The 23,725-nt window shown below is 31.4% G+C and overlaps 1 long non-coding RNA gene across 1 annotated transcript; it reads right to left on the reverse strand.

Moving 5' to 3' along the window:
• Positions 1-9,812: 9,812 nt before the first annotated feature.
• On the reverse strand, positions 9,813-19,821 carry LOC141543493 (uncharacterized). The gene is made up of 2 exons (XR_012482454.1): positions 19,172-19,821; positions 9,813-10,387 (listed from the first exon to the last, which is right to left on the reverse strand). It is a non-coding gene; the product is annotated as an uncharacterized LOC141543493 (long non-coding RNA).
• Between the last annotated feature and the right edge of the window lie 3,904 nt (positions 19,822-23,725).

Here is a 23,725-nt window from a genome sequence, read left to right on the forward strand (position 1 = left end):
TTTGTATATATAAACTATATATATAGTTAATAGAGTTATATAATCCATAGAGCTACATAGTTTTGTTTTTCTTTTGACAAATTTGGAAATTGTAGAATGTTAAGGAGATACAAGTGTAGTGAATTAGCAGATAAATTCAGAAAAAATTGTAAATGAAGTTATATTTTATTTTTTTTCATTTAACAAGCATTTATTTTTTCTCCCCCAATGAAAAAACAAAAAGAGTATCTTTTTAAAAATTAATATATATAGTTAAACTAAGCAAATACATTAGCTATATCTAGAAGTATATATCTCATTCACCATCATGAGTTGGTCTTTTGGAGCTAACTACTATATTATCATTCCCCTGGCTGATCTTAGCATTGATCAGAGATTTCTAATCTTTCAAATATATTTGTTTTATTGTGTATATTGCTTTCATTATGTTTTATATTGCTTTGTAAAAGTCTTTTCAGGCTTATTGATATGACTTGTTCTTTTCTGAAGCTATGCTAGGTTTTACTATCCAATGATTTCTTTTTTCAGTTGTTCATGATCTCGCTCTTTAACGATATTTTCTAGAATTTTGCTAAGAACCAAAGTAAATCTCATTGATTCATAGGTAGTAGACTTTATTTCTTTTATCTTTTTCAAAAATTAAGAAAATACTTTTCTACAATACTCTGGGAATAGCTTTGCATTTATTTTATTATAAGCTTAAATCATCAAAAAGCTGAAACATTTCAAAATACAAAGAATAATTAAGAGGATTGTGTATTCTTCATCATCTTTCATTAGTTCAACAGTTATGTTTGTAAATTTTTTAATAATCTATGTTATAAATGTGGTTCATCAAGGACACCTAGATGCCTTTTAGTATATTCCTTTTTATCCTATTTATCAACTGCCTTTAAATTATTTTTGTTATGTTTTTTCTAGGCCAAATATTTTTCTAATTGGTAAAGAAAATAGAAGCCAAATCAAAATTGAGCACCTCTGCCTTCTCACCATTATTCACTGATTGTCACATCTACCTTACATAGTAGTCAGATAGCTTCATTAATCTTACTTTTCCCTTGAATATATTAAAAGCATCCCTTCATTTTCCTTTCTGGTGTTAGCTCATTATTAGTTTTAACATTCCTGATACTATTTTATAGAAGAATAATATGAAATATTTTTATTTAATACATGTACAAATACATGTAAAAATTTTAATTTTTTATAAAGTTGTGAGTTCCAAATGTTATCCCCCCATTTCCCCTTATCCCCTGCCTGCAGCAGTAAACAATCTGATATAGGATATATATGTGCAATTATGTAAAACATTTCCATATTAAAATGATATGAAGAATTGATCCTCCATTAGTTAACTTTACTTCCATGTTTTGTACGCCTTTTAAAAATCTGTGGTGAGTTCCCTGTGCATCCACATAGATCTCATTAGACAAATTTCCTTTTTAACTCAGACTTGGAATTGTTTCTTTATGTCTTTAGAATTACAATCTTGAATGTCTTTCACCTGTTATTTTAAGCCTATGGAACTTGATCTAGCCTTCCTCTGAATTCAAAAACCCAGACTTCATTCCAGAATTTTCTTAGCTTTTTTCTTTCTTTCTTTCTCAGACATTTGAAGATGAAGTAATCTTTTTCCCTTAAAGTTTCCATCATGTTCTGCCCAATAATATGTTCCTCCTTCTTGGTAAGAATCAGATCTAGAATATATTGCTGCTTTTGGGTTGAAACAATTTTTTTTTCTTGAAAGAAAAATTGCTCCTAATATGATTTATTTTGGGCAGAAAGAGATCTCTATTAAATTTCTGGCTCATTTCAGTCTCTGATCATAGCTGAATCATTCCTCTGTGATGGGTTTATTTTCTGTTTCTCAAACTCTTTGTCTCTGTATTTCTTCTGCCCAAGTTGTAAGATCAGAGTGTTAGAGCCCATCATGCTCAACCCTTGACTTTTACAAATGAGAAAACTAAAGCACAGAGATGATCATTAATTTGTTTGGGGTCACCCAATGAGTACCTTAGAAGTATTTCAGTTCAGGTTCATCTTTCAGTCAGTCAATAGACATTTAAGTGCTCACTATTCCAAGCACTGTGCTAAAAATACTGAAGATATGAAAAAAGACAAAGGATAGTCCTAGCTCAAAACGTGCTTATATTCAAATGGGGAAGATAATGAAAAAAACTCTAGGTAAATACTATCTATCTGTTTTTCTATCTTCCTAGATCACTCCAAAAATGTTTCTTAAAAAAATTTCCCCTTCTTCTATGATTCTACAGCATTTTGAACCTATCAAATATTACTGTAGTATACTGAAATTTTAATTTCTTATCCATCTATTGAAGGAGATATAAACATACATGCAGATATATACATTATATGCTATTTATCTGGTGTTTATATATTGCTTCCTCCATTCAGGTGAAATATATATATGTGTGTGTGTGTGCATATATACATACATACACAGTATATACATATATTACACATCTTATATGCAAGTGTATTTATATATATACATATAATATATATTCATACATGTATGTATGTATATACATACACACCTATATTACACATCTTGTATATATACACACACATACCACACATACACCACTACACCACTCATATGTACGTGTTTTATATATATATATGTGTGTGTGTGTGTGTGTGTATAATATACATATCTATATTGCATATCTTATATATATATATATATATATATATATATATATATATATATATATATATATATATATATATATATATATATATATATATATATATATATATATATATATATATATATATAGACACATGTACATATGTATACATACACATTATCACTCTGTGTCTGTGTGATGGAAATTAATTTGAGGTAGAAAAGCAATATAAACTGGGAGGAAGTTCAAAGACTTCCAGCAGAAGGTGAAATTTGAGTTGTATTTTTGAAGAAAGCCAAAAAAACTAAAATGAAGATGAGGGGCAGAGCATTTCAAGCCTGGGGAATAGTTAGTATAAAGGCAGAGAGATGGGAAATGGAATGAAAACAGAGCTGGAGAATAATGTATGCAATAAAATCAATCTTGTTAAAATGATAAAGTGATGACAAAGGAAATGAGCAGAATAAGGAGAACAATTTATATGATAATATCAAAAGATGGTTTTGAAAGCTGTAAGAACTATGACCAATACAATGTTCACCCATGTCTTAAGAGCACTGATGATGAAGTCTTCCTTTTGACAGAGAGGTAATAGATTTAGGGTACAGGGTTATATAGGCAATTAGGTAATTGGTTTTCTTTCACTATGTACATTTGTTGTTAGGAATTTTCTCTGTTTAATATGTAATGAGAATTGGTAGGGAAAGGAAATTTTTTATTGTTAATAAAAAAACAATTTTAAAAGAAAGTGTTTAGTGACATTTGCTGCAGGCATGGAATGTTGTACATTCTTTCAGATGAGGTTACCATATTGTTAGTTTTGCTTAATTGTTTTATCTTGTTATAGGAGAGCACTTACAGAGTGAAGGGTGATCTGGAAATGTCTGCAATGTAAAATACATCAGCAAAACTTTAAATCCAAGAAAATGAAAGGTCATGTTTGAGGGACCAACCTTTCATGTTGTTGAAAGAAAGAACACATGTAAAAGAGTCAAGTGGGAGAAGGGTGGAAAGGTTGGAAGAGGCCATTTTATGAAGAACTTTAAATAGAGCTTTAAATACAAGTTTATTATTCATCCTTTGTATTTCTCTTTTCCAATGTAGAACCTTTGGTTGAATTTCCAGAGTATGTTAGTTGTGAGCTATTCACATCTAGGAAAATGATCTAATATTCAAATTCTTTAAATCATGTGTACAGAAAGTCAGACTCTTGTTTTTCAGTTTTTATTTTATTTTATTATCCTTTTGTCTCATTCTTTTAAAAATTATTTATTTTTAATACACATTTTTATGACTCATATTGGGAGAGAAAAATCAGAGCAAGATGGAAAAAAAAAACAAGAAAAATGGGAGAAGAAAAAAAAAAGAAATAAACATAGCATATGCTGATTTATACTCAATCTCTATAGTTCTTTTTCTAGATGCATATGTCATTTTCTGTCCAAAGTCTATTGGGATTGTTTTGGATCACTGAACCACTGAGAAGAACCAAGGCTGACATAGTTGATCATCAAAATTCTTGCTATTATTGTGTACAATGTAGTGATGGTTTTGCTTGTTTCACTTAGTATTTGTTCATGTAAATATTCCCAGGCCTTTTTAAAATTAGTTTTTCAAAAATTTTTACAGAAATTCCATTACCTTCATAAACCACAGCTTATTTAGTCATTTTCCAATCGATGAGGATCTACTCATTTTCCAATTCTTTGCTACTGTAAAAATAATTGCTATAAACATTTTGGCACATGTGGGTCCATTCCCTTCCTTAATGATTTCCTTATAATATAGACCCAGTAGTGTCACTTCAGATCAAAGGGTATGCATACTTTTATAGCCATTTGGACATAGTTTGAGATTGCTCTCCTGAATGATGGGAACACTTCTCAATACCATCAATAATGCATTAGTGTCCCAGTTTTCCCACATCCCCTCCAACATTTATCATTATCTTTTCCTGTATCTTAGCCAATTTAAGAGGTATGAGGTCATACTTCAGAGTTGTTTTAATTCAAATTTAAAATTTCTCTAATAAATAGTGACTTAGAGCATTTTTTTCTTATGACTAAGGATGGCTTTAATTTCATCATCTAAAAATTGTGTATTCATATCCTTTGACCATATATCAATTGGGGAATGATTTGTATTCTTATAAGTTTGACACAGTTCTTTATATATTTTGGAAATGAGATCTTTATCAGAAATACTGGTTGTAACAGTTTTTTCCCCAGCTTCATACTTCCCTTTTAATCTTGGTTCTGTTGGTTTTGTTTGAATGAAAACTTTTAAATTTAATGTAATCAAAGTTATCTATTTTGCTTTTCATCATGTTTTCTAGTTCTTCTTTGGTCATAAATCTTCTCTTCTTTAAAGATCTGATAGATAAATTATCACTTACTCTTCTAATTTGTTTATGGTGTCATCCTTTATGCCCAAATCATGTATGCACTTTAACCTTATTTTGGTATGAGATGTGACATATCAGTTTATGGCAAATTTCTGACATAATTTTCCATTTTTCCCAACAATTTTTGTCAAATAGTGAGTTCTTATTCCAGAAACTAGAGTATGGGAGTTTATCAAATACTAGACTATTCTAGAACTTGATTTGTATCATATATATCTAATCTTATTCTTCTGATCCACTACTCTATTTCTTATCCAGTAGCAAATGGTTTTGATGAATGTGCTTTATAATATAGTTTTAGGTTTGGTACTGCTAAGCCACAATCCTTTGTATTTTTTTTTCATTAATTCCCTTGATATACTTGACCTTTTGTTCTTCCAGATGAATTTTGTTATTATTTTCCCTAGATCTATAAAATAATTTTTGGCAGTTTGATTTGCATGGCATTGAACAAGTAGATCAATTTAGGCATAATTGTCATTTTTATTATAGTTCAAACTTTCTTCTTAAATGTGATCTTTGTAGCCAGCTAGTCATTTTTAGCCAGCAAGTCATTTTTAGCCAGCTAATCATTCCTCAAATTTGGCTTTTTTAAAAAAAATGAACTGCAGCCTAGTTATGCATTCTTCCCATATCTATATTTATAAGATAATTATAAAATATATTTCTAAAACTTGATATTTTATGTGCATAGTAATGATTTACCATTTCATGAGAAATGTTTGCTCATATCTTTTGACCACTTTTAATGGATTAAATTTGATCTATTTATATTTAGCCCAATTTTATCTTCTTTTTGGATTTTGACTGTTGTTTAGTGTTCTAACTAATTCTAATCTTGAGTCATTGTTAGATTTAACAAACTGATTTTATATCTTTCCCCAATATTAAACAGCACAATACTGCATAAGGCCCTCTAAAGTCTCTTGGAGATTTCCTCTTGAGTTGTCACAGAATCATGACTCACTACTCTTTGAGTTCCTTAATTTTACTGATTCCTAAAATGGGAGATTTTTAAAATTTTTATTTTTTAAAATTTTAATAATAATAGTTTTTATTTAGCAGATATTTGCATGGGTAATTTTATAATGTTGACAATTGCCAAAACTCTTTTTTCCAATTTTTCCCCTCCTTCTCCCACCCAGATGGCAGGCCGACCAATACATACATGTTAAATATATTAGAGTATAAATTAAATATAATATATGTATACATGACTAAACAGTTGTTTTGCTGAAAAGAATCAGACTTTGAAATGGTGTACATAAAATAGGAGATTTTAAAAGAAACATTTTTTTCTCCTCTCCCTACAATGTGGAGAACAGAGAAGTACTCTAACAATTTGTTTACATTTTCTTCTAGGTTGAAACTAAACTACACTTTGGAAACAGAAAAGTGATCTGATCATGGCAAAAATATAAATATTTTGTAAGTTCTTATTTTTATTTTTGCATTTTCAATGTTTAATGGTACATAATGTTTGTTGAAATTAACTTCTTGGACTATATATTCTGATGTTCTTGGAAGTACCCATTCAACACATATTTATTGAGTCCCAAACAGGTATAAAGCAGAGCAATGAGTTTGTACAAGATAAAGACATAGTCTTTGCCTTCAAAAAGTTGATAATCTAATAATATCTCAGATTGCTGTTGAATTTGCAAAACACAGATTGGTAATGTTAAGTGTTACAGACAAAAAATCCAAAACTTGGAAAAAATTAGGTAACTGGCGCAGAGTAACTAAGATATTATCAGAACCCAGAGCTTAAACTCAGCTTTTTTTTGACTCTGAATCAAAACTGTCTTAAGTCCAATACATTGATAAGAAATTAAAAGTACTGCGTACTATAGAGAATATTTGATAAGATATATATATAATATATATATATATATATATATATATATATATATATATATATATATAGTTCAAAGTGCTGTAGGGATCACAGAAAAGAGAGAAATCTTTTTAAGAAATTTGGCATGATCAAGGAAAGCTTCACTTCTGAAGAAGAGAAAACTTTGACAAGGAGGAAATGTGAGGAAGAACCCCTTGCAGAGGGAGGGGACTCAAGAGATAAATAGAGGGAAATTCAATGTTTGTTTTTAGAATAATAGTCTAGACCTGGCTGAAAAGATACATCATGACAAAATTGTGAATTGCCTTGAATGACTAGCTAAAGAAATTCATATGTATTTGGTAATTTTAAACTGAAGAATATTATGATCAGAATGATGCTTTCTGTTATTGATGTGAAGGTATGTGAAAGAGACAATAAGAAAGAGAGAAACAAAGACAAAGAGACACAGAGAGAGAGGCAAAGCGACATACACAGAGAAACAGAGAGACAGAGACAATGAGAGACACAGAGATACACACAGAGAGAGATACACACAGAAAGAGACACAGGCATAGAGAGAAACATGCAGAGATATACAGAAAATCACACATAAAGAGACAGAAAGAGAGAAAGGCAGAAAAAGAGAGATAAAGATGGACACAGAGATAGAAACAGAGAGACACAGGAACAGAGACATAGAGAAAGACATAGAGAAGGACACAGAGATAGACATGGACACAGAGACAGACAGACAAGGACAGAGATAGACACAGAGAGAGAGAGAAAGGGGGACACAGACAGAGATGGACAGTGAGAGAGAGAGAGAGACAGAGAAAGACAGAGAGACAGAGGGACAGAGAGACACAGATATGGACAGGAAGAGAGAAACAGAGAATGAGAATAAAAGTCAGGGAGAACAGTCATGAGTGTGTGGCAGTTATTTAGGTGTGAGACATTAAGGACCTAAGTTAAAAAGTAAGTAATGGAAATGAAAACAGAACTAATAGGAAACATATTGTGAATTAAAAATTTTTAGCTACTGGTGACCTTTTAGGACCTACCATATTTGTAAGAGTAAAAACTTGATGAGGATAATCCAGTTAGGGTTTGTTTTGGATTTTAGATGAAGTGAGAGTTTAGTAGGCAGATAAAGAGTCCTTCTTTATTTAAATGAGGAAGGTAAAGGAGAGAATATTTTGTAAAGAAATGGAATTACAGTATGCTTATGCATCATTATAATAGTTTCATAGTTGTAGGTTCAAGTAGAGAGGATTTGTACAGAGGTCACCAGAGGGACAGGGACATGATGAAGAGTGCTGCTTCAGTTTTTATGCCTCTGGCTAGATAAGGGATTTCAGTTTCTATTACTGTGATTTTTTTTTTTTTTTACCTTTAGCTCCTACCAGCATGATTTTCTTTGCTTAAAAAATCACAGGTTTCAATATACAGCAGTTAATTACAGCATTACTAGCTTTAATCAAATTTTTAGACTTAGCTCTGTACAATGCCCAACTCAAGAAGGATCATCCCATTCTTAAGTGAATGCCCATTAATTTTGAATTGTTGCCCACAATTTAGACATACATAAAATCATTCACTGCCTGATTCATAAAGCATGTGATTTTTAAATGTTTCAGAGGCCTATTCAGCATTAATATTTGTTCAGCAAAAATGACAGGAACATCAGTGATTTTCCAATTCTTTTTATAGAAACAATAAATTTCCTTGGCTCCATCCACTTTGAACATATGATAAAATCATGTATGTAGGTATATATACTATTAAAACTTTTATATTTTTTTTATTTTTCACTCATGTGAGACAAAAAATAAAAATGTTGAATATCTTTTTAAAGATGCTTTCAAATTATTTTTATTCAGGACTTTATGGTTTAGGGTTCGGTCCCTTCCGACACTGAGATTTTGTGATTCTATGACTATTAAGAGAAATTCTAGAACTATTCTGAATATTCACAACATTGAATTCTAATTTTAAAGCAATTAGTTATATATAGAAAAGGCTTTCAAAACTGCGCTATTTTAGGAGGAAGACAACATGAAAACTATCTGATAATTTTGCAGAAATTATGATGAACTTAATTTTTTTAAGGATAAGCAGAACTGTAATTCAAGATGAGTAAAATATGCATGTTAGGCCCTTTGAAAGAAAGAGCTTAGCAAAGCAGAGTGAGATCCAACCTCAGAATTGGTTAAGTTCAACTTTGACAAATACTGGTAATGTGACCCTGAGCAAATACAACTTTCACAATAGACAACTAATCACAGAAAAGGTAACTTTATATATTAGAAGAGAGAGTTTCTTTTTTATTTATAAGATATATGCATGGGTTCATACTCATTTCTCAGAGTTCTTTCTATGGGTGTAGCTGGTTCAATTCATTACTGCTCTATTGAAACTGATTTGGTTCATCTTATTGTTGAAAATGGCCACATCCATCAGAATTGATTGTCATATAGTATTTTTGTTGAAGTATAGAATGATCTGGTTCTGCTCATTTCATTCAGCATCAGTTCATATAAATCTCTCCAGTCCTTTCTGACATCGTCCTGTTGGTCATTTCTTATAGAACAATAATATTCCATAATATTCATATACCACAATTTATTCAGCCATTCTCCAAATGATGAGCATCCACTCAATTTCCAGTTTGTGGCTACTACAAAGAGGACTGCCACAAACATTCTTGAACATACAGGTCCCTTTCCAGAAAAGAGAGTTTCTTAATCCAGGAATTCCCTATACCAATGAAATTACACTCCCAGTCATCATTCCTATATTCATTCCTTTTATTTCTGAGGTGCTAGTACATTTAATTTAGAAACAAGAGGTCATCATATAGACTGTGTTTTAGAATTCCCTATGCCAATGAAATCACACTGCTAATCTCCATTCCTATATTTGTTCCTTTTATTTCTGAGGTGCTAGTATGTTGAATTTAGAAACAAGAGGTCATCACATAGTCTGTGTTTTAGATGGAACTTAATGTCAAAAGTTTCTCACTATGTAATTGTCTTTTTACATGATTTTATCTCATATAATGATTTTGATTTTAATAGCCTATAGTAGCATTGGAATTATGTGGCATTTATGGAGAAAATCTCTTTGAAGATAACTCATGTGATGTTATATTTTCATATTATTTTAAAGAAATATACCTGATCTCGTCTTATAGACAAAATATGAATTTGCCACTTTTCATAAAAGCCTTTTGAAAATTGTGTAGTCCTTTAGAGACAGAATGTATGGAACCTTTGCCAATGAGTAAACGCCCATGATTAACAGCACGGATGGTGTGATACTTTTGGAGTCTCGTGAAATTATGCTATAGGTTTCCTTAAAAAAATAAGTCACATATGTTCTGTGATTCCAGCCCTTTAACATGCCCCAAATAGGCTGCGTATACTGTGCACTTAAATTGTTCCTCTAAGCTTCCAAAATGTGATTTGATGACTGATGATGATGCAGATCCTGAAAGAGAGAAGGGGAAAATGTCAGGAAAAATTGATTTTAAATTTTTCTTAGCATCACTTAAAAGTAAACTATATTTTATTATTGTTGAAAATCTGATAACCAGTCAGATATATTCCATTTGATTGAACTGAGCAAATTTAAGGACTATAATAGTGTAGATTGTGAGAATGCTTAAATATGATGTATTTGTCTTTGTGTAAATTGTATCAAGTTATAAAGAGTAGGCTGTGTTTAGTGTTGAAATAAGAGTCTACAGAATTCTCTTGTTTATTATGTTATTTTCAATAAAATTATAGGGAAATACAAAGCAAATAGATGTCTTATGCAAATACTTCTGACTTTGCTGAGATTCAACTCTCAGAATAACTAATAATAAATGATTTATTGGACATAGCTAGAGGCCTTGGAAAAGATAAATCTTTGAAAATTCAAGTAAACATTTAAGTATTTAATATATACAAAACACCATGTTTTTTTCATTCTAATTCTTATCAAAATTTGCTATCAATGATTGATGAAGACATAGATGACATGCATATGCAAATCAAAGAAGTCACAGAGAAGTTAACACATTGGATATAAAACTGAGAACCAAAAGTTGAAAAAAAAAAAACTTGACAAAAAGCCATATTGATGGATCATATCTAATAGGTGGGAAATGAATATGTCTTAAGTTCTGCATTTAAACTAGGGAAATGTTAGTTGATCAAAAATATTTCTCTTCACTGAGTGAGAAATTAATAAATATTTAATGTTGAGGTTAAAAGGGAGTTGTGGCTTGATACTCCATGTAAAAAAGATAAGTGTAGGGCTGTAAAGTGGTCAGGAAGATTGCATTTGGATTGAGAGAACATGAGTTCAAATTCATGATTTATCCTTTACTAGTTACTAAACTTTTAGACAAATCACCTGGAGCCTAGTTTCTTTATCCCCTAAAATGAAAACAAATTTGACTAGAATAACTCTCTAAGCTTCTTGTCAAGTCCAAATTTGTGATTCTATGTCCTCTGACGGGATATGAGGAGGAAATTATGGTATGTAGTCTCAATATGAAGTTAACAGTGTGAAAAAATAGCTGAAGCAATGAATTTGGTTTTAAACTACAAGTAGAGAATCCTCATGTTGAGGATAACAATGGCTCTCTCCAGATGACATACAAAATATTTTGATTGTTTCCAGGTACTACATTTTAGGAAACTGCAAAGCTATATACCTGGATGCTGATAGACTTGAACCATGTCAAAGAGGGGGGATTTGGAATGATTGGAATTAGGAAAATTTAGCCTGGAAAAGAAAAAAAAAAGTATAATTATTTTGATGTGCTATATCATATGGGAAAAAAAAGGATGAGATTAGTTTCTGTTTTGGCTCCAGAGGTCAGAAGTAATTGCAAAGGCTGTTGAGAGGCAGATTTTGGTTCAATATAAACAAGCCAAGAAAAACAAAACAAAACTAAAAATATTTTCTCACAACCAGAGCCACTGAAACTAGCTGTTTAAGAAGTTGATACAGTCCAAAGGAGAAAGGTCAGTGATCCAGGATTTTGACTATTGGGTATAATCTAGTTCAAGTACAGTTTGGACTAAAATATCACCAAAATTCCTTCCAACTATAAGGTTCTTTGATTCTATAGCCTCTCTTAATTATCTCATCCTTTTGGGTCTCAAATGAACCTTTTCTTTTTATTTCATCTAATTTTTTTAAGGGAGAGTAAATCCAAATATCTAAATACAGCAATATAAAGATTAGATATTGCATGGCCCCTAATATCATAAAGCTTATAATTGAATAGGACCAAAATATTGTTTGAGGTGTTCAACTGATTTATAAATATGGATGTGTTTTGTCATCCTAGAAAATAGAATTGGAAGAAAAAACTCTGGTAGCATTAATCACTTATAATAGTTTTCTACATAAAAGATCTGCATGTGTGCTTTTCCTCCCCCGTTTAAGAAATGTTGTTTAGCCAATTAATTTCTTTTCATGTTCTGGAAGTTATCTTCCATTTGGTTGCTCTCTTGCTGAAAGGTCCGATTAGAATAATTGTTTCTACACTTGTTGTACTTACAAGACCAACAAAATGAGGGGAAAATTAGCTTAAAACAAAACAAAACAAAAAAAAAAACTTTAAAACAATTTAAAGTCTTTCAAAATCTGAATCTCTGACCAAAAGAAGAATTACCCTTTCATGTCTGTTTCCATGAAGATTTACAAAAGTAGTCTCTTTTGCTTGTATAGTCTATGGAGATTGAAGCTTTCGATTACTGAATTGTAAAAGCTAATAATGGAAAAGTCAACTTTTCTGAGTCTTTCATATCAATTAGCCTTGCATAAACTCAGAGTTATACATTTCTCTTTGGTTTCAAATTAAATCTTTTGCTTTTCTTTACTGATAATTATCAGGGAATTTTTTGAGGGGTGCTAAAATATAAAATGCATAAAGAATAAATAGAATGGTTCCCTTCTCAAAAGCGTGGATACTCATTTTAATCCTCTTCTTTCAAGATTTTAGAGCAAAGAATACAATATTTGGAGGATTTGTCAACACAGATCTTCACTGTTTGTTTTTCAGTCTACAATCAAAATGTCCATAGTCCGCAGCAAAGCCCTGAACAAATAAATATTTAGGTTTTCAGACTTCCTAATAGGAACATAAGGGCAGTGTTTTTTGCCTTTTAATTTGTTCTTGATATTTCCTAGCTTCCTGGACTTAGTTTTCCCAAGATTATAAAGAGCAGAAAATTCTATCAACCCCTAGTGAATAATTCCCGTCACTATTGCCTTTTGCTATCACACATTCACACTTTGTACATTTTGCTTCTATAGAAGAATATCTGAGGTAATTCTGTGGTTGAAAAAGATCTCAAAGAGATAGAAGATGGATTTGATATTTCCATATATAGAAAATGCTGTAAATAGAATGGCAGCTGTACTCATAGCATATCGAATACATATGCTGAAAAGACAGATAAATGATCATACTGAATTTATCCTTGTTAACAGTAGCCTTTTAATCAAAGATTAAGTGATCCAGATTCCACCATGAAAACAGATACTATATATGTGTTCATGATACATTCCCATGTTTTGAAGATGACTTATTGAAGGAGTTCAATTGAATGTTAACCATTTTCAGTATTAAGCAGATGTGTAAGATTTCACTTACCTGCTTATGTTTTACAGACTATTATGTTTACTTTTAAATTTTCTCTAAGTATTAGTTGAACTTTGCACTTACTTTTCCTTCATTTAAGAGCAGTGCTTTCTTTTTAACTTAGCCTTCATATAGGTATAAGATATTTACAGATGAGAAAACTTAGATATTAAATTACTATGACCAAATTGGTGGCCAAATAACTTCATATTAAATGATCCTAAGTTTTCTCATCAGTAAATATTCTGTTTTTTCATTAATTTTCCACATTTTATTTTTTCACATTTTAATATTGCTTTGGGAACCAAAGATGGATGAATAATTAATAATAATAATATTTGTGTAGTACTTTAAGGTTTGTAAAATATTGTACATGCTATTTTATGGGACAGTTGGATTCAATCCAGCAAACATTTGTTGGATACCTATTGGATATAATATACCTATTGGTTCTCTGGATTCAATGATAATAAAAGGCATAATCATAGTTTAATAGGTGTGAACACCAAGACAACAGAGAGACAATCTAATTCAAAACTTTTATTTTACAAATAAGGAAATTGATACCCAAGGGGTTTAATGGCTTCCTTAAGATCACAAAAGTGAGTATCAGAAGCAGGTTTTTAATGTAGGTCTGATAACTTTCAAAAGAAAACTGAGGATTAAAACTTGAGCCTTCTCATAAAATAGCTCAAATTTCACTAATGAACTCTAACTTTTTGAAAACAAATTTTTAAATTTTTTGAGGTAGATGTGATTGCATAATTTTTACTTTTCATAGAGACTGATGGATAAAAAGATTGAGACTTTGTTAATATCATATAAGTTTTTTCCACCCATTTTTCCCCCAGTATACTATATTCCATTCTAAAAATACCCCAGAACTTTTGATGAGTGAATGTCATTTTGTAGATTAGAGTTCTTAAATCTTTCAAAGTTATTTGTCTTCATAATGTTATTTCACAAAGAGCTTTTGGGGTTTTGTTCATTTCACTTCATAGCATTTCATTCAAATCTTCCTAGATTTCTCCTTTTATCTTTTTTTTTTTACACTAGAATTGTATTTTATTATATTCATGAACTATAATTTATTCAGCCACTTCCCAATTGGCAGACATCTCCTTTGTTTTGCTTGATTATGAATGTTAGAAAGAATTTAATTTTTTTTCCAATGGGAAAAGAAGTTGGGAGGAAGAAAAAATAAATTTTGGTAATTTAAAAAATAAAATTTAATAAAAAATAATGACATTCTTTTTTGCTACGTTGTGCTCCAGTTGTCTATATTTTATAAGGAGGTTATACAATGCCTTGTAGTTTATATTGGCTTCATGAAAAAACTAGACAAAAAATACCTCATTAAAAACAACAATAACAATACTTGCTTCTAATTCAGGCTTTAACATTAACTAGTCCTATAATCTTGGGCAAATCACTTAACCTTTTTGGGCTTCAGTTTTCTCATCTATACAAATGAATACATGTATTTAAAATTCTGCAGTTTCTTTCTCATTGAGTGAGAAATTATTTACTAAAAGTACCTTGGTGATCCAAAATAATTTAGGCAACATTCAGATAGATTGTGTCTACCTCCAAATAAATGGTTTTTATAGTAGCATAATGTATTTCAGTATTCCTTATTTTTGGAAATACTATTTAATTGACAAGTACAAATATTTTCATTAGAGAGCCACGTGGGAAACAGGAATTTTCAGTCAAGGATTTGAAGTCTTACAGAATCTGTATTCAACCTAACAAATGATTCTTTTCTACAACTCTGATGGCCAAAAAACACCTTTGAGTTTAGCTATGTAAGCCATTTCCAATGTCTCCAATATGTACTTATTAACTCTTTATCACTCTCCACAGTGGCTTTTCCAAAACTTTTCATCACTTTTCAAACTTCCAATGCTGCCTTCCTTCAGTGTCTCAGTTGAGAACCTTTCCTCATATCTTATAGAAAACACTGAGTCCATTTACCTTGATCTCCCTCTTTTCTCTTCTTCCTCCTGTCACATTACTCATATGACCTCTGCCACAATATCTTTCTCACCCCATCTCACATGATGAAATGACCTTACTTCTTACCAAGAGTAATTCCTCTATTTGTTCAAGTCATCTCATTCTCTTCCATCTTCTCCAATAGATTTCCCTCTCGGTTACTCACACTCTCATTTATTTTAAATCTTTCTCTCTCTAGTGGCACAAGATCCTACTATCTTCAGATATGTATATGTATCCCTTATTTTGAAAAAAAAAAAAAAAAGAACATTTGATCCTTTCATCCCTTCTATTGTACCATATCTCTTCTTTCTTCCTTTTATAGTTAAAATCCTGGAAAAGATCATCTACAATTAAATGGCTCCACTTTTTCTCCTCTCACTCTTTTCTTAACCCCTAATAGTTTTGCTTTTGAATTATCATTGCATTGAAACTACTTTATCCAAAATCACTAATAATTTCTTTGTGCTCAAATCCAGTGACCTTTTCCACAGTTCTCATTCTCCTTGACTTCTTTGCAGTCTTTGACACTGTCAATCACTTTCCTTGATGCTTTCTTCTCCTTGGTTGATATACTACTTCCTATTTCTGATCACTCCTTGTCTGTCTCCTGTCCTGAATCCTTTCCCAGATAATCAGAGGTCTGCTTTGAACCCTCTTTTCTTCTCTTCTCCCTCTATTCTACTTGGTGAATTCATTAGCAACATACATTTAATTAGCTTCACTATGCTGATGATTTTCAAATCTTCCTGTCTCATTCTCTCTTCAAACTTCCAATTTTGCATTTCTCACTGCCTTCTAGACATCTCAAATTGGATTTTTTTTATAGATATCAATAATTCAATATGTTAAAAACAATTCATTTTTTTTTTTACCATTAAAGCTTCTCTCCCACTTCATTTATTACTGTAGAGGGCGATTCTACTCTCTCAGATGCTCAGGTTCCCAACCTAGGAGTCATTTGGAATTGATCATTATTTCTTATCACCTGCCCATCAAGCTATTGCCTGTCAATTTCACTTTTGAAATGTTTCTTGAATATACATCTTTCTGTCCTCTGACATTGCACCACTCTACTGCAGACCCGCACCACCTCATGTGCAGATTCTAATAGTTGCCTGCCTTAAGTCTCTCCCCACTTCAATCATCCATTTAGCCTCTACAGCGGTTTTAGTAAAGTTCAAGTTTTATCATGTTACTACTCCGCCTCAAGATTAAATACAAAATGCTCTATTTGGTATTCAGAGTTTTTCATAATCTAGATTCCTTTCTATCTTTATAATTTCCTTATACCTGACTCCCTACCATGTAGTCTTTGATCAAATGACATTGCTCTCCTGACTTTTCCCTGGATGATAAACTCCATCTCTACTTGCCTCCCATTCCTGGAATGCTCTCCCTCTTTGGTTCTGACTACTGACCTCCCTGGCTTTCTTTAAATCTCTACTAAATCCCACCCTTTATAGGTTTCACAAATCCTCTTAATCCCAATGAGTTCCCTCTGTTAATTATTTTTCATTTATTCTATATGTACTTTACTTTTATATGTTTGTTTGCATGTTGTCCCCATTAGTTATAAGTTCCTTAATGTTCCCAGTACTTGCCACAATGCTTGACATGCATGTTTATTATAATTGTTTATTTATCAATTGATTGTATATTAGTTTCATATTCAAATCATAGATACAAATGAGCCATGGATCATTTGTTCATTTTCAAGGGTTTGTATCAATCAATCAACCAACAAATTAACACTAAGTGATTATTGTCCTAAACTTTGTGGATCCAATGAAAAAGAGAAAACAATGCAGTATCCCTTTTAGGCGATAGTGTTTCTCCATTGCAATGATAAGTAGCATGTTAAAAATATTACTCCCAGGGCCAGCTAGGTGACATAGTGGATAGAGCACCTGCCCTGAAGGATCTAAAGTTAAAATTTGGCCTCAGATTTAACTTAACACTTCCTAGATGTGTGACCTTAGGCAAATCATTTAACCCCAATTGCCATACACACACACACACACACACACACACACACACACGCAATTCCCTTTTACAATTCTATTTGGATGTACAGAAAAAAACTAATTGATCACTTTTGAAATCTTTCTTCAAAGTCTTACTCTGAAAGGGCAAAACATGTGTTTTATTATGAGACAGCTTTCATGTGGAAATTTGACTTGACAGAACTTTTAAAATTTCTTGGTGTTATGTTAGTGATTGAAAAAAACCAAATGTTGTATAGTAAGAAAAACAGTGTTGCCTTCCTCCAATTTAATCATGCCATACCATATCCCTGGGGGAAAATATGCATATTCTATGGTCAACAAATTAGACATGAAGAGATTAACTTCCTGAAAGATATGTAACCAATAAAGTACTATTAATTCTAGAAACCAAAACCTAGAATTTACATGCTAATTCTTCCTTCAATACAGCATTTTCAATTTATATTAATTTTAATATCATTGTGAAATAATAATATTGTATGGCTTTGTACCTTAAGATAAACAATACTATCTCTCCCATTCTCACCCCATTTCTTCCCACCAATATTTTTTTTAAATTTTACTTTCTATTGCTAATCTGATAAATAACTGTTACAATTTGATCATATGATCAAAATTGTAAAAACCAATGGCAGGTAAAGGTATGGCAGGCTAATGTTCTCCTTAGTTTGTCTTTTTATCTTTATTTTCATTATATATTATTTATATTTTTTATCTTTATTTTTACTATTTTAATGACCCCTCCATGATCCCCCCCCCAAAGAAAAACATAGGCAAAAAAAAAAAAAAAAAGAATCCAGTATATATAACAAATTTTGCTAACACTTTCAAAATTGCCTTAAGATGAAAATTCAACATGAAGGAGGATTTGGGATAGAGGAAAAATGAGAGAGGGCATGGGAGAAAAGTGAGAGGAAAAGATACTATGTTAAAAAAGATTTCAGAGATGTAATAGATACAAATGTTGAAAAGACTTCAGAAGTTATTAAACAGATTTGAGTAATTTTTGCTTTTGATGGATTTGCTTTGGGAGGAGGGACAACCCTCCCCCCCAATCAACTGGTTGGATTTGCCTGTTCTTATAACAGACTGAAGGAAGAAGCTCTTGTTTAAACACTAATGTATTCCATAAAAACTAACAATTATGGAATGTTTTTTAAAAAGAAAATTACATTAAAGATGAATGAGTGTATATTGAAATAATTATGTTTTAAGGTGTGTAACATTAAAATATATTGAATGGAATATCAACTGTTTTATAGAAATAACAATAATGAGATTCCTGTCACCTAATCTTACAATAATTGTGTTATTACTATGCAAATGAAGGCATTACTTAAAAAAAAAATAAGGAAAAAAAAAAAAAAGGAAGCTAGTCAGATCCTTGAGCCAGTCCTTTTTCTCCTCTTAAAGTTATGCTGTCAATTCTTTGTTTTAAAATGAAGCTTTTTTTTTTTTTTCAAAACAATTTGGAGATGTTCATTTTATTATTTTTCACTAAAATTCCATTACAGTATTTTTCAGCTGCCATAGGTAGCAGATCAATGGTTGGTGATTTTATATGTTTTTAGTCTCATGTAGAACCCAGAGGAATAATTAAACCAAATAATTACAGCTTACCTTTATCCTTTATAAAAGAAATAGAATATGTTTCCTGGCCCAGATATAACCTATTGTCCTTATCTCCAGTTTCCATGCATACATATCATTGTTGGTTCTAACATGTGATCTTAATGCTTCTCAATAGCCAGCAGGGTCATTTTCAGTTGAGATCCTCTTAGGGACACCTTTTGCCTTAAAATGTAATTCACTTGGTCCTTCCCAGTCATTTCTAAATCAATACCTCTTAGAAGAACCAGGCATTATCTTCATTGCTTATATTCATTTTATGGCACCAACTAAATGAGTATCAATGTTTGGAAAAAATTGTATCTTGGTTCTTGACCCAAGGCCATGCCTGTTGGTGCAACAGAATGGTATTTTAAACTGGTGCCTTAGGGGTCTTGCATCTAAAAAGTTAAATTGTATTTCCCAGGTAGATTAACATTTTTCATTATAATAATTGATATTTATAGATAATTTTTCAGGAATCATACAAAATTCCATTAAAAATTCTTTGCCCATATATAATAGACATATTAAAAGAAGGATAATTGAAAGTGAGTACTTAACTGGTAAAATTCAGCACATTCAGTATTTTTAACTGAGATTTTTAGGCTACCATCTATAAAGAATTTATAGTGTGAGAAGTAATGGAGAGTAGTAGTATGGAACTGTCCTTAGAACTAGGAAGTTGTAAATTCTAATTCTATCTCTGATACAGAGTGTTTATGAGATCATGAATAAATTACTCTCCCTTTAAGAATATGATATAGAAAAAATATGAATCCATATTGGCCAGGAAAATTTCCTCATCGAGGAGTTCTATATACCAAAGAATTCATAGGTCAAGCCTTTATCCCTAATATATAAAGTAATATAATTATACTTAATTTAGTATTGCTTATTATTGATTTAGTTACTATGCACTACTCTATATATACAAAGACTAAGAGGGTTGGAGGAAAGAGTAAGCATTTAAATAGTGATCATATCCATACCAGCTACTAGGCTAATGATCATTTTCCTGATATTTTCACATTTAATCCTTACAAATACTATAAGCTAGGTGCCATTATAAACCTCTTGTTACAATTGAGGATAGAAGTTTAATGACTTGTCTAGGTTCACACAACTATGAAGTACCTGAGGCCTGATTGAAACTCAGGTATTTCTAACTGGGAGCATAGTGCTCTCTCCATTGTATCACTTAGCTGCCCATAGTTCCTAAACCATGAGTTGGTTATATGTACTTATAACACAGATTAATACTGTTAACATTTGATTTTTGGACCATTAATGAAAACAGCTTCATAGTATTGACAATAAAGATCTGAGGTGTTAAATATGAGACTTTTGAAAGTTACTATGTATAATGCTCTTTGCCAACATGCTAACTCTTATTCTTTTAAATAAATAATTTATTTTTACATGTGTATAGAATGTCTCTCATTTTCCCCATAAAGAAATAAAATTCTCCAAGAATTTTAAAGCAAAACAAACCCTCAAATTGTGATGCCCTGAAGTTTTAGTACAGTTTAAAACTTTGAAAGTTTTAAACTATATTGTGATTTGGGGGTGGGATACTCTGTATATGTGTCTATATGAATTTTACATTTATCATCTTTCTGGCTTGAGGTGAGTTGTCTTTTTACACTCCAATCTCCAGGACTTTTGGTTTATCATATTATATTGATAAAAGTTCTAAAGTCATTTGAGATGTTCTTTTCCCTTTCTGAAATTTAGTTTTTATATAAGTTGTTCTAGTACTATTCACCTGCTTCTGCATCACTTCATGGAGGGATTCACATTTTCTTCTGAAAAGCTCCATTTTGTCATTTTCTATGGTACAATAATATCCTAATGCATTCATATACTATAATATTAGTCATTCTCATATAGAAAAGTCCTTTGCCTATTAGTTTCTAATTTGAGACTACTATAAAAAGAGCTGTTATAAATATTTTTGTACATAGAGGTCATTTTCCTATTTAATCTCTTTAGGGATATAATCCTTGTAGTGATATAGCAGTATCAATGAGTACATAATAACATTCAAAGTAGTAGAAGGGTCATAGCATTTGTTTTTATTATATGCAAATGATAAGACAGATAAATGAACCTGGAAATGAGAGAACTCTATTCAAATTCAAACTTAGCTACTTATACCCTATCAGTGTCCCAGTTTCCTTAATTATAAGATGAATAGAGATGAATTAGATGATTTCTGAATCTATCCTATCACAGCTCCAAATCTCTTCTAAAAGTGTTCATTATAGAATGTTAAACCTCAAGAGAATCTGTGAGGTGGCCTTGTTCAACCTCTTGATTTTATAGATGATGAAATCTAGATCAACAAAGATGAAATGATTTGCCTGAGACTACACAGTTATGGCTAAGTCTCCTGATTGTAAGGTCAATGCTCTTTCCAGTATACTCTATCACCTCTCAAAAGCTGAATGCATTGGCCTTGACCCTGGATGCCTGCATAGAAGACAATAATTTTACCAGTGAATCACAATTGATTTTCTATTCATATTGGGAGAGAAAATAACATTCATTTCAAACTCATTGTTTATAATTCATGACATATGAAATATGTTCATATTTATAGATATAGCTATGCCTATATCTATAATTAAATACCTATATATATGCATATATAACATATGATTGTGTGTTATTTAGCAAAAGTCAATAAGTTTTAGTATAGTTTATAATATTTTAAGAAAGACTAAAATGGCAATCAGATTTTTCCCATATAGTTTGAGACATGTACCACTCCTTGAATAGATGACATATTTGGTTTCTTGTTGGTCTTGTTGGGAAAATTTATTTTACAGATCCTCAGAATCCCACTATTGACTTTTACTATCTATAAGCAATTGTCCTGATTATTCTTTTTAGATCTCATATACCACCTCATGATATGTGTGAAATAATACTGGTGTATGATAAATTATCTCCATTAACAACAACAACAACAATAAAAATATTTCTAGTCACTGACTTAACCACCTATCTAGGCTATCACTGCCCATGCTGTTGAACAGGGTTTATTCTGGCCAAGGTCACTGCGCAATCAATCTTTGCAGATGGGGTTATAGTGAGAATTTTGCTGGAAACTGTGGTCATCTTAGAGTCATGTCCTCTCTTTAGAGTTGATGGAAAGTGCTGATGATCTTTTTTTTTTAATCATCATTTTTTTTTATCAGTTTTTATAATTATAACATTTTTTGACAGTACATATGAATAGGTAATTTTTTTTTTTTACATTATCCCTTGTACTCCCTTCTGTTCCGAATTTTCCCCCTCCTTCCCTCCACCCCCTCCCCTAGATAGCAGGCATTCCCATACATATTAAATATCTTATAGTATATCCTGGGTACAATATATATGTACAGAACCGAATTTTGTTGTTGTTGTTGTTCCAAAGGAAGAATTGTATTCGGAAGGTAAAAATAATCTGGGAAGAAAAACAAAAAAAACAAACAAACGAAAATGCTCACAGTTTACACTCATTTCCCAGTATTCCTTTTCTGGATGTAGCTGATTCTGTCCATCATTGATCAATTGGAATTGGATTAGCTCTTCTCTATGTTGAAGATATCCACTTCCATCAGAATACATCCTCATATAGTATTGTTGTTGAAGTGTATAATGATCTAGTTCTGCTTGTTTTACTCAGCATCAGTTGATGTAAGTCTCTCCAAGCCTCTCTGTATTCCCCCTGTTGGTCATTTCTTACCGAACAATAATATTCCATAACATTCATATACCATAATTTACCCAACCATTCTCCAATTGATGGACATCCATTCATTTTCCAGTTTCTAGCCACTACAAAAAGGGCTGCCACAAATGTTTTGGCACATACAGGTCCCTTTCCCTTCTTTAGTATTTCCTTGGGATATAAGCCCAGTAGTAGCACTGCTGGGTCAAAGGGTATGCACATTTTGATAACTTTTTGGGCATAATTCCAGATTGCTCTCCAGAATGGTTGGATTCTTTTACAACTCCACCAACAATGCATCAGTGTCCCAGTTTTCCCACAACCCCTCCAACATTCATCGTTATTTGTTCCTGTCATCTTAGCCAATCTGACAGGTGTGTAATGATATCTCAGAGTTGTCTTAATTTGCATTTCTCTAATCAGTAGTGATTTGGAACACTCTTTCATATGAGTGGAAATAGTTTCAATTTCATCATCTGAAAATTGTCTGTTCATAACCTTTGACCATTTATCAACTGGAGAATGGCTTGATTTCTTATAAATTAAAGTCAATTCTCTGTATATTTTGGAGATGAGGCCTTTATCAGAACCTTTACCTGTAAAAATGTTTTCCCAATTTGTTACTTCCCTTTTAATTTTGCTTGCATTAGTTTTGTTTGTACAGAAACTTTTTAATTTGGTGTAATCAAAATTTTCTATTTTGTGTTCAATAATGGTCTCTAGCTCTCCTTTGGACACAAATTCCTTCCTCCTCCACAAGTCTGAGAGGTAAATTATCCTATGTTCCTCTAATTTATTTATGATTTCATTCTTTATGCCTAAATCTTGGACCCATTTTGATC

Source organism: Sminthopsis crassicaudata, chromosome 5, assembly GCF_048593235.1.
Source record: "Sminthopsis crassicaudata isolate SCR6 chromosome 5, ASM4859323v1, whole genome shotgun sequence".
NCBI lineage: Eukaryota > Metazoa > Chordata > Mammalia > Dasyuromorphia > Dasyuridae > Sminthopsis > Sminthopsis crassicaudata.